Genomic DNA, 12,969 nt, shown 5'->3' with positions numbered 1-12,969 from the left:
CGGAAGAGGTGGCAGAAAGAATGTAAGAGCCAAAGGAAGGGCAGGACTCCATACAACATGCTCCTTCCAGACACAAAATGGCCTGGATATCCATGGCCTCACAGTGCCTGACACTACCTGCATAAGACCATCATAAGAGGAGGAAAAGATCATGACATCAAAAGTAAAAGACAGACTGATTGAGATGGGGAGGGTGTATGATGGACAGTGGAGTTTCAAAGGGGTAAGTGGTGGGAGGGAGGGTACTACCACGGGGTATTTTTTATAATCATGGAAGTGTTTAACAACAACAACAAAAAATGTTAAACAAAAAGAAACCAGACCAGTGGATGGACAAGGATTCCTCCTCCTTTCTCTTCTCATCTTGTGGTTTATAACCAGAAATCAAGAGGAGAGTATGCCCCCTATTCCTCTCAGGATGAGATACAGGCTCTCTAGGGTAATTGAGAATTTATGCCAGCTTTGGCATTAAGGCAATTTTCAAAAGTGATGGGAACAAGCACATATTGCTCCTGCCCTTGGAAACCTTATTTTGTTCCAAGAATTCCCTAGAAAGTAAATACAATAATTTAATGCAGCAAGGTAAACAGTGATAGTAGCAAGAATGGGGCACCATATGGTACATTTGAATAATTGTCAAGGTTAGCTTTTCTTTAAATGCTGCTTGTGGCTCAGTCCACCCATATTCGATTACTAGAGTTTGAAGTCATCTGGTGGTGATATGTTGGTATTACAAGGGTGTACCTGTATGTTAAATTCCTTGATTTGGGCACGTTTTGGAACCCAAATGTAACACTTGACCTTCATCTATATTTCATCTTCTACAGGTCATTGTAGCTTCTTTTGTAACTATTGAATCTGCTACTGTCATACAGGACAGTGGTTTCCTGTGCAGAGTATGCACTCTTCCCAACTATTACATTATTCATCACAATGTAATTTATGTGTATGCTATAATGTTTATTACTTTGTACTATAGTAACCGAACATATGTAACGTTATAAATCAACACATACACATATTGAGTGTTACATAATTCAAAAGTTTCCTTTCCTCACCTCAAACATGTTCAACAACTTTCCATCTTGTTTATTAGCCCTTCCTACCAGCATTATGTTACTTGCTCATTAATGAGAATGTCTTTATCCTTATTAACTCATGTTTACTGAACTATGTGAGATCATATGCATCTGTTCCATTGTATACACCCAGGTGACAGATTTCCTGCTTGTTGGAAATTTACTAGCAATAACAGAGCTAATCATAAAGAAGGTGATATTTGGAGAAAATTGGACTGGTAATGGTGCTGCTGGTGTTGTTGCTGCTGCTGCTGCTGATGGTGATGATGACAATGGCCAAGAAGGAAAACATGAGTCTTACTTTCAGCTGAGATGAAAACAAAATAGGAACACAATAGGAACTAGGTCCCTTTCGACCGATGACCTTGTCATGGGACGTCTTCTCTAGCAATGATGCCTTTTCCTGCTCATTTTATTTTCACTCTGACATAGTTTCAAAATATCTTAAAATTATCTGAAGGTTCCTAAGATAGGAACCCTGGGAGTAGCAGCCCTTCTTTTGTATTTTGGTCTTCAGTGCTCAGCAAGCTGTGAAAGTTCTGACTCATGATTCCCATATGGTGGGATTCCCTCCCGTCCCTCTAGCCACATGCCTGCCCTGCCATCTGTTGCCACTCTCAAGGTTATGGAGCAAGAGTTGATACAGGGGAGGGAAAGGAAAACACCAGGAAAAAACCAAAACAAAACACTTTCATGAATAAAAGAGAAGAGATGTCCTTTGTGATTACAAAGCAATCTATATCTAAGACAGAAAAGTCAGAAACTGAAACATCCACATACCAAACGAAATAGAATAGTCTCATTCAGCATCAGCCACTGGATTTCCATATATGTTTTCCAAACCTACATCCTGTATTTATCTAAGTAGCAAGCTATGAAGCAAGATGGGATCATTACCACATAATTTTGTGACCCTTTTTAAAATAGAAATTGAATCATGAACACTGGCATCTTTAATGTTTAATAACTATTTTCTATGTAAGACATTATTGCAATTACTGCATTTTATATATAGAAATAGGTAAGACAGCTTTTGCTCCCCTCTGAATAACATGGATTCTTTGTTGCTGTCTAATGTTTAGGTAATTTTCACATATTTGCTCTTACCACAATGCTGTGATAAATAACCTCATAGCTAGGTCTTTGTGTACACTCATAATTTTCAAATGATTGTGCTGACTACTTTGTTCCATTGGGTCACTCTACGCTCCTCTTTGCCTTATTCCATGGACTACATCAGTGGGCTTATTTACCCCCCCTGGCAGAGTAAGGCTCACTCAGAACATTAGAGAAGCACTGTAGAAAATGGTACACAATACATTGTGACTCCCTCCCTGCCCCTTGTGGGATATTGTATTAGTCACTTTCCTCATTGTGACAAAAGACATGACAAAAACAACTTAAGGAAAGCAGGGTTTTGTTTTGGCTCACCGTGGTGGGAAGGCGTGGTGGCTGGAGTGTGAGGTCAGTGGTCACATTGTGTCTGTAGTCAGGAAGCGGGGAGAGATGAATGCTTGCCTTCATTTTGCTTTTTTTTTTTTTGGTTTTTCGAGGTAGGGTTTCACTTCTAGTTCAGGCTGACCTGGAATTCACTATGTAGTCTCAGGGTGGCCTCAAACTCATAGCAATCCTCCTACCTCTGCCTCCCGAGTACTGGGATTAAAGGCGTGCACCACCACGCCCGGCTTTTTTTTCTTTTTGAAAGTTGTTATTAGCATATATTAATTATGTATAATAATTATGTATAATAATTCATTTCATGTAGATACATGTATATAATAATTTTGATCATGCTCACCTCCATTGCCCTTTCTTTTTTTATTTTTATTTTTATTTTTTATTAGTTTTCTATTCTGCAAGTACAAGGCAGTTTGGTACCATTTTTAGGCTCATCCATGACCTACCCCCTCCCCATTGGCCCCTCCTTGTTGAGGTATAAGGGGCGTGCATTGTGGGGTTAGCCCACAGTTATTGGTAAGATAAATGTCTCTGCATATCATGACCCAACATGTGGCTCTGACATTCTTTCCTCCCCCTCTTCTGCAAAATTTCCCTGAGCAATGTTGGGTTCATTTTTGGTCTGCTTCAGTGATGAGGTGTTGGGGGCCTCTGGGGCTCTGGCTCTCTGATTTGGTAGGCGTTGAATTTTCTCTGTGTTGGTCTCCTTCCCCCTTGTGCTGGTATCAGTAAAACAGCACCCTTGCTTGTTTCGCCAATTTTCCTTAGTTTCAGTCAGGGCCTTTTTGAGGTATGATGGGGCGGCTCTCTCCTTAGGATCTGCATCTATCTGAAAGAGAGAAGCATATTCTCCAACAGAGAGTAACTTATCACCAGGTCAAATGAGATAACCCTTACTTTTTTATAGAGAGTTTAATACGTGTAGGCCCTCTTGTACCCCATGATTGATGGTAACTTGATATTGGAGAATGGGCTTATGTTTGGATACGGTTCTGACTTGTTTCCCAGGTCCAGCTATGGGTCCTGTACCACTGAGGGGATCAGTTAGCCAAATCAAGAGCAGTTGGTTCCCCACCATGACTGTGTGCCACTATTGCACTTGTGTGGGCATCACAACAGGTTATTTGCTGCTACTAGGTTGGACCATGAGTTGCTTGGACAGATATTGGTCATTTCCCCCAGTCACTCATGTAATACCTTCTGGCACTAGACACGCTGACTGTCTGGGGACTGACTCTCTCCTGGCTTTCAGCCATGGCGTTCCATTTTATGTGTCAGCTGCATATGGTGTCTTCAGCAATAGGGAGTTACCACTAACCTTTGGTGGGTCATCAAGTACTCAGAAATCTGTCATTCTTTTAGGAAACCTTGTAGGTTTCTCTGATCAAAAGATCATTGTGGGTGATAGCCCCATGCTGGTACTGCCATTGCCCTTTCTTATCTCCCTCTTATTCTCACTGACCCCCTTCTTCCCAGCTAGTCAACTTTGTACTTTCATGTCCACTTCTTGTTTGTTTTGTGTTGGTTTTAGTTGCTTTCTCCTTTTTTTTTTTTTCATTCAATCCAGGATCCCCAGCCCATCTAATGGTGCTACCCATATTTATGGTGGGTCTTCCTATCCAGGTTAACCTGATCTAGAGACTCCCTCACAGACATGCCCAGAGGTTTGTCTCCTCAGTGAGTCTAGATCCAGTCATACTGATAGTCAATAGTAACCCTCACAGTTGCCATCACTACTATTACCATATTGATGGCTGTGGTGTCTCGCCAGCCTTCTCCCAGAGCTTACTTCTCAGAGTGACAAACCCCAGGATACTACACCATTCCTTGTTAGTGTCCCATGCCCTTGCCCTTCTGGAGAATTCTTTATTAGCTCCTTCTTACTTCTCCCTGTGTGGAGCCATCTGTTTCCCAGCAGGACTCTGAATGATGAATCAAGTCCTATGCTTGGCATATCCTTCATCTCCCACAACTGCTCACCTGCCCTCAGAACCTAGGATAGCTGATGTAGAAAGGCCATTCTCTCTCCCAGACCCTTCCATATGCTGACAGAGCTTTGCTGATCTATGACTGGCACACTCTGATAGGGACACATAAACAGAAGCTCAAGAGTCTTCAGTGCTCCGTCCATAGCCTTTGGCTCCAGGGATGTGCTACTCTCAGCTCTTTATCTTTTTTTTTTTTTTGAGGCAACACCAATAGACTGTCTTTTTATGAGAGGGAGGGAGAGAGAGAGAGAGAGAGAGAGAGAGAGAGAGAGAGGGAGGGAGGGAGGGAGGGAGGGAGAGGGGGAGAGAGAGAATGAGAATGTTGGCATTTTCTGGCCTCCAGTCACTACAATTGAACTTCAGATAGGCGCACCCCCTTGTGTTGCATATGTGACCTTGCCTGGTTTATGTGAGACCTGGAGAATTGAACATGAGTCTGTAGGCTTCACAGGCATGCACCTTAACTGCTAAGCCATCTCTCCAGCCCTCAACTCTTTCTTTTATTTATTTGTTTATTAGTTAACAGAGAAAGAGGGAGAGAGAGTTAGAGAATAGGCCTGCCAGGGCCTCCAGCCACTGAAAATGAACTCCAGATGTGTGTACCCCCTTGTGCATCTGGATAATATGGGTCCTGGGGAATCAAACCTGGGCCCTTTGGCTTTGCAGGCAAATGTCTTAACCGTGAAGCCATCCCTCCAGCCCCTTCAGCTCTTTCTTGATGAGATGCCTTCCCTGGAGCCAGAATGAGGTGGGACTGGTTCTTTGGCCACCATGCCTGGCTCCTTTTCCTTTTCTCGTTTTTTATGTCCCCATTTTTGCTGGTGCTGGAGATTGAAGCCTGTACCTCACGTCTGGGTTCAGTAAGAACTCTACCACTGAGCCACACTCCCATACCTTTAGGGGTCTTAATTTACCGAGTTATACTCAAGCTTCCTGGCCTACCTCACAAGGGCAAGATTGAAATGAGATGAGGTACATGAAATTGATCACCTACAGAATGTGTAAATGTGGTTCTTCAGTCCCCACTTATGCTATAGCTTTCCCTCTTCCCTCTCTCTTCTTCCCTGTCTTCCCTTCTTCCTTCTTCCTTCTTCTGCCCACGTCCCCTTTCCTCTCTCCACTCCTTCTTCTCCCTCATGTCTTCTGCCTCTCTCCTTTTCACTTCCACTGACTCTTTTTTTTTTAATTATTTATTTATTTATTTGAGAGCGACAGACACAGAGAGAAAGACAGATAGAGGGAGAGAGAGAGAATGGGCGCGCCAGGCTTCCAGCCTCTGCAAACGAACTCCAGACACGTGCGCCCCCTTGTGCATCTGGCTAACGTGGGACCTGGGGAACCGAGCCTCGAACCGGGGTCCTTAGGCTTCACAGGCAAGTGCTTAACTGCTAAGCCATCTCTCCAGCCCTCCACTGACTCTTGAGACTAACATATGGATATGAAGAATGAAAAAGCAAGTCAGAGACATATTAAATGGTCCCATTTTTTCCTTGAAAAATGGATCCTAACAGTGTAGAGAACTAATCTCAGAAGGAAAACTTCCAGTCATAAATCGGGGCCCCCAAAAGGTTTGGTACTACTGCCCTTCTCTTTTATGCACTCTCACAGCGGAGCAGCAAGGCCACAGAGAGTGGTGGCAAGTCGCTGATAGTGTTCATTATCTTCCCAGTCTTTGAACAGTCCTAACCAAGGCTCCAGACTGAGGATTTGTCCTGGAGAATCCAAAGATAAACTCTTAAAGTGATTACATAATATGTCAAATGGTCTTATCTGTGGAAGGAAGCTGGCTAGCTAACATGAGTCAGCTCAGAGTTGGGAGGGTGATTTGGGACTTTAGGAAACTGCTGTGTCAGCTGATAGGGACTGTTCCAAAGATTCACAGAGAAATGTCTTGTAGATCCTATGCACCAAAATGTAGACTTTACCTGGTCTTGCTTTTTTTTTTTTTCTCTACGGTAGGGTCTCCCTCTGATCCAGGCTGACCTGGAATTCACTATGTAGTCTCTGGGTGGCCTCAAACTCATGCCAATCCTCCTACCTCTGCTTCCCGAGTGCTGGGATCAATGGCGTATGCCACCACACTTGGCTTTGCTTTTAATTTTTTTAATTTTTTTTTTTGGTCTAGCTTTTTAATTTCTTCCCTCCTTCCTCCCTCCCTCCCTCCTTCCCTCCCTCCCTTCTTTCTTTCTTTCTTTCTTTCTTTCTTTCTTTCTTTCTTTCTTTCTTTCTTTCCTTCCTTCTTTCCTTCCTTCCTTCCTTCCTTCCTTCCTTCCTTCCTTCCTTCCTTCCTTCCTTCCTTCCTTCCTTCCTTCCTTCCTTCCTTCTTTCTTGTGTATGTGTGTGCCAGGGTCTCTTGCCATTGCAAATAAATACCCATCTAGCTTTCCATAGGTGGCTAGAATGTGAACCTGGGCCAGCAGGCTTGCAAGCAAGTGCCTTTAAGTGCTGAACAATCTCACCAGCCCCTTTCAAGCCTTATAAATCCTTGAAGTTGTTAAAAAATAGATTGGTTCTAAGGATATTTTCTAGTGGTTACAGATTGAATCCAGGGCTTTATGCATGCTGTGGGCAAGTGATCTACCACTGAGCTATACCCCCAACTCAGTCCTGAGCTCTTTTAAGAATTTATGCAAAAGCAGAATGACAGAAAATTTATTTTTACCTTAATTTTTAGTATGTAGTATTTTATATATAAAATAATAAACGTAACATATAATAAGTGCATAGGTTAAAAAGTGCTAAAATATAAACACACAGGGGCTGGAATTTCAGCTCTCCTTCAATATATCTCCTCCTTCTTACAACAAAACAATGGGTCTTAGCTGGGCATGGTGGCATCCTCCTTTAATCCCAGCACTTGGGAGGCAGAGGAAGAAGGATCAAATTGAGTTCTAGGCCATCATGGGGATACAGAGTGAGTCTCAGATCAGCCTGGGCTAGAGTGAGACCCTACCTCGAAAAACTAAAATGGATCTTCTGAGTTTTGCATTTACTTCCTGTGAAAATAAAATATTTTTATTTAGAATGATTGTTTAAAAAAATTTTTGTTATTTTTATTTATTTATCTGAGAGTGCTAGAGAGAGAGAAAGAGGCAGATACACACACACACACATACACACACACACACACACACATATATATATATATATATATATATATATATAGAGAGAGAGAGAGAGAGAATGGGCACGCCAGGGCCTCCAGCCACTGCAAATGAACTCCAGATGCGTGCGTCCCCTTGTACATCTGGCTAACGTAGGTCCTGGGGAACTGAGCCTTGAACCGGGGTCCTTAGGCTTCACAGGAAAGCACTTAATCACTAAGCCATCTCTCTAGCCCCAGAACAATTTTTTTTTTTCACTGAGCTAATCTTTTTTTTTTTAATTTAATTTATTAGTTTTCTTTTCAGTAAATACAGGCAGTTTGGTACCATTATTTAGGCTCATCTGTGATCTACCCCCTCCCATTAGACCCTCCTTGTTATTGAAAATGGGTCGTGCATTGTGGAGTTAGCCCCCAGTTATTAGTATGATAAATGTCTCTGAAAATCATGACCCAACATGTAACTCTGACATTCTTTCCGCCCCCTCTTCCACAAGATTTCCCTGAGCCATGTTGGGTTCATTTTTGGTCTGCTTCAGTGCTGAGGTGTTGGGGGCCTCTGAGGCTCTGGCTCTCTGATTTGGTAGGAGTTGATTTTTCTCTGCATTGATCTCCTTCCCCTTTGTGCTGGTATCCAGTTCACAGGAAAACATCACCCTTGCTTATTTCGCCAGTTGTCCTTAGTTTCAGTTGGGCCCCTTCTGAGGTATGTTGGGGCAGCTCTCTTCTTAGGATATGCATCTATCTGGAAAAGAGAAGCAGATTCTCCAACGGAGAGTAAGTTAGCACCCAGAAAATTGAGATAACACTTACTTTTTTGATAGACAGTTTGATAGGTGTAGGCCCTCTTATACCCCGTGATTGATGGTAGCTTGATATTGTAGAGTGGGCTTGTGTTTGGGTATGGTTCTGACTTGTTTCCCAGCTCCAGCTAAGGGTCTAGTACCACTGAGTGGATCAGTTAGCCAAATCAAGAGCAATTGATTCCTCACCATGGCTGTGTACCACTATTGCACTTGTGTGGGTATCACATCCGGTTAATTGTTGCTACTTAGGTTAAACAATGTGTTGCTTGGACAGATCTTGGTCACTTCCCCCAGTCGCCTATGTAGCGCCTTCTGGCACTAGACACGCTGACTGTCTGGGGACTGACTCTCTCCTGGCTTCCAGCCATGTCATTCCATTTTGCGTGTCAGCTGCGTATGGAGTCTTCAGCAATAGGGTCAGAACAATTTTTTGAAGTAAGATTTCAGTCAAGCCCAAGCTGACCTAGAATTCTTTGTACCACAAGCTGGCCTTGAACTCACTGAGATCCTCTTACCTCAGCCTCCTAAGTTCTGGGATTCAAGGAATGAACTGCCCAGCATGATCTCCCAGTGTCACAACCCTGGGGAGCAAGCCTTTACCACATGACCCTTCAAGATCCACACTACAGTCATAGTTGAAGTTCATCCCTTTTTACTCATGCTCAGATATACTATGTGGTACATATACACAGCTCATTTTTCCTTAGTCCCCTCTCTGAACAGTTTGGATATTTATCATTTCTGGGTGTTTGTATTGTTGTTTTATTAATGTAGCTGAAAAACATACTAATGAGAATTTATAATATTCCTTTGTCAAATTTTTGTAAACATTAGATTAATTTATCTAGTTTTCCTTTTTCTGTTTCATCATTGCCATCGCTAGTCTAAAAAAAATGTTATATGCAAGAAAAAATGATTTGCCATGTTCACAGCTGTTTGAACTACTCCAAGAATAAGTTAAAGCCTATATTGGTTCTTGTCTGAAAAAGAATGTGTTCCATTCTAATTCATTAGAATTAGTAAGATGCTTACTTATTGGTTTATTCATTTATTTTTTTAACAGTATCATTTATTTATTTGGGGTGAGGCGAGAGAGCGAGAGCGAGAGCATGCCAGGCCTCTTGCTGCTACAAACGACAAAGTCCAGATACATGTACCACTTTGTGTACCTGGTTTTATTTGGATACTGAAGAATCCAATCTGGCCCAGGAGGCTTTGCAAGCAAGCACCTTTAATGGTTGAGCCATCTCCCCAGCCGTATTTTTGTTTTTGAGACAGACTCTCATGTCACCCAGGCTAGCCTTGAACTTTATGTGGCCAAGGATGACTGAATGCCTGGTCCTCCTGGTTTCACCACCCAAGTGTTGATATTACAGGCATGCCCACTACACTTGGCATGGGCTTTTCTTTTTAGGTAAGTTTATGATTCAATCTCCTTTCTTTTCTTTTCTTTCCTTCTTTTTTTATGAGGTAGGGTCTCACTCTCACACAGGTTGACTTGGAATTCACTATGTAGTCTCAGGCTGGCCTTGAACTCACATGCCACTATACCTGGACTTTTACTTATTTTTTTTATGTTACCCAACTTGTTGAGTTATAATTGTTCATAGCAGTCTCAAGATTCTTTATACTTCTGTGGCCAATTATGTCTTCTCTTTCATTTATAATTTTGTTTTCTAAGATTTATTTTTTCTTAAGACAATATATTTTCTCTCTTTTTAAAGATTTTATATATATATATATATATATATATATATATATATATATATATGGAGAGAGAGAGAGAGAGCATGACAGGTTATACTCTTTTATCTCCCTTTGTAGCATCTGGATTTCTGCTTTGATAGGTTTTGGTTTATAACTGTATCTGTCACTATTACCCTGGAACTGTTTGTCAGGCTAGCAGTAAGAGCAGTATTCATGTTTCCACTTCAACAAATATTATTATTTTTTATTTTTTTTTATTCAAGGAGACAGAAAGAGCGAGATCAAGAATGGATGGAAACACCAGGGCCTCTCTTGCCATTGCAAACAAATTTCATATGCATGTGTTACTTTGTGTATCAGTACTGGAGAATCAAACCCAGGCCAGCAGGCTTTGTAACCAAGTGCCTTTAACCATTGAGCAATCTCTCCAGCCCCAAGGCTTCTCTATTTGGTTTTCATCTAGTAGTTTAATTTTATGTTTCCAAAAACAAGCCTTCATTTTATTAATCATTTTGATTGTATTTCTCGTCTCTATTTATTGTGTCTCTAATAACTATTTATTTCATTCTGCTGACTTTAGGTTTAGTTTGTTCTTTTTCAGTTTCCTTGAGGTATAAAGTTAGAAGAGATTTCATTTTTTTCCATTGTAGGCATTCATTGCTATAAACATACAGCTGCTTTTATCATGTTTCATAGGTTTTGATGTGTTATGTTTCCGTTTTTGCTTGTGTAAAGATACCTGATGATTTCTCCTTTGATCCACTGATCACTCACTTTCCAATTTTCTTCTGGCTATTGATTTCTACTATCATACTATTATAGCTGGAAATGTTTAATTTATTTATTTATTTATTTTTCTATTCTTTTTAAAATGTCTTTCCAGGGGAGAGTGCAAACACAGTCCCCCAGTACCACAAATTATGCAGTCAAGTTTTCTGCACTTGGGGTAATCACAGGGGTCAGCACATCTGGAGTGCAGTGGATAAGCCTAGCCCTGGGAAAACTACCTTCAGGATCATGTTATCCTCCCCCAACCAGTTAAGTATATATTTCATATTTTTAATTTTTATTTGTGTGGTGTGTGTGTGTGTGTGTGTGTGTGTGTGTGTGTGTGCATGCCAGGGCCTCTTGCAACTGCAACTGAACACCAGATACGTGTACCACTTATTGTGTCTGGCTTACATGGTTGGCTTGGGAAATGAACCTGGGCTGGTAGCCTTTGCAGACTTTGCCTGTGATAAGCCATCTTCCCAGGTCCGGACAATTCACTGACTCCTAGCATCCCTGTCATGGCCATGCATAGAGACTCGCAGCATCTCCTCTTGGTCCATAATCCCGACATGCCTGAAATGCAGAGATTCTACTAGTGCCTGTTCCTGGCCTGCAAATGTAGGGGAGTCAACACATTCCAAGAACATGCCCTTCACCAATGAGCCATATCCCCAGCCCAAGTCAACACTTTACAATCAGCTGCTGGGCCAAAAAGTGTTTTCTGTTTCTAAGGAGATATATACTACAACTTATTAAAAAATTGTTTATTTTTTATTTTTTTTGTTTATTTTTATTTATTTATTTGATAGCAACAGATAGAGAGAGAAAGAGGCAAAGAGAGAGAATGGACATGCCAAGGCCTCCAGCCACTGCAAAGGAACTCCAGATGCAGGAGCCCCCGTGTACATCTGGCTAACATGGGTCTTGGGGAATCGAGCCTTGAACCGGGATCCTTAGGCTTCACAGGTAAGCGCTTAACCACTAAGCCATCTCCCCAGCCCAAATTTTTGTTTATTTTTATTTATTATTTTGAGAGTGACAGAGAGAGAAAGAGGCAGATAGAGAGAGAGAATGGGTGCGCCAGGGCCTCCAGCCTCTGCAAAGGAACTCCAGATGTGTATGCCCCCTTGTGCATCTGGCTAACATGGGTCCTGGGGAATCAAGCCTCGAACCGAGGTCCTTAGGCTTCCACAGGCAAGCGCTTAACGGCTAAGCCATCTCTCCAGCCCCTATACTACTTTTTGCCAAGCTCTGGGGGTGATCAAAGACAAAGAGGCCCAGGTAATTCTACTTGATATACCTGGCATCTTTAGTCCTATTAAACAGAAGAGGCACCACCTGGAGTTCCCTACATTGGAAGATCCAAGAAGAACATGGAATCTGCTGACGTCATGGTTCTTGTGGATGTGTCAGACAAGTGGACTTGGATTCAGCTCAGCCTCCAGGTACTCCAGTGCTTGACCCAGTTTTCCCAGGTTCCCAGCATCTTGTTTCTTATTAATATTTTATTTTTATTTATTTATTTGCAAGAGATATTGAGACAGAGGAAAAGAGAGAGCGAGAGAAAGAATGGGCGTGTACTACAAACAAACTCTAGACGCATGCAACACCTCATGCATCTGGCTTATGTGGATCCTGGGGAACTGAACCGAGGTCCTTTAGCTTTCCAGGCAAAAGTGAGTAGCTTGTGACCCAAGAGAACCCTTGCATGCCTGAAGAATCTCATGTAAGGATCTTGATTAGTTAGAAGGGCTTTATCCTTGCCAAGATTGCATGGGAGGTAGGCCATGGCCTCATGGATAGCTTTTTCTGTGATGTTTACTTCCACCTCTCTCTAAAGTGCCTCAAGTGATTTCCCCCTCTGCTACCCCTCCTGGGGCATCCCAGATAAAGCTTCTGGCAGGAATCACTGACTAGAACTGCACCTGCCTAGTGCCTGCTAGGCCTGGTGAGATCCCTGGATGCTGGCATGCTGCTGGCTGGCCTGGCCTTGATGAGTCTGTACGGTCCCCATTCAACCATGTCTCCCATTGGAGAAATGAACCTACCTTAGCTCA

The 12,969-nt window shown here is 42.2% G+C and overlaps 1 non-coding gene and 1 pseudogene across 1 annotated transcript; one reads left to right on the top strand and one right to left on the bottom strand.

Annotated features, from left to right (window-relative positions):
- Positions 1-1,300: 1,300 nt before the first annotated feature.
- Positions 1,301-12,414, top strand: LOC123456643 (annotated as a pseudogene).
- On the bottom strand, positions 11,022-11,187 carry LOC123456965. Its single transcript, XR_006634822.1, has one exon. It is a non-coding gene; the product is annotated as a U1 spliceosomal RNA (small nuclear RNA).
- Positions 12,415-12,969: the final 555 nt, after the last annotated feature.

This window comes from Jaculus jaculus, chromosome X (genome assembly GCF_020740685.1).
Source record: "Jaculus jaculus isolate mJacJac1 chromosome X, mJacJac1.mat.Y.cur, whole genome shotgun sequence".
In the NCBI taxonomy this organism is placed as follows: Eukaryota; Metazoa; Chordata; class Mammalia; order Rodentia; family Dipodidae; genus Jaculus; species Jaculus jaculus.
This window is presented reverse-complemented; position numbering and strand designations above follow the sequence as displayed.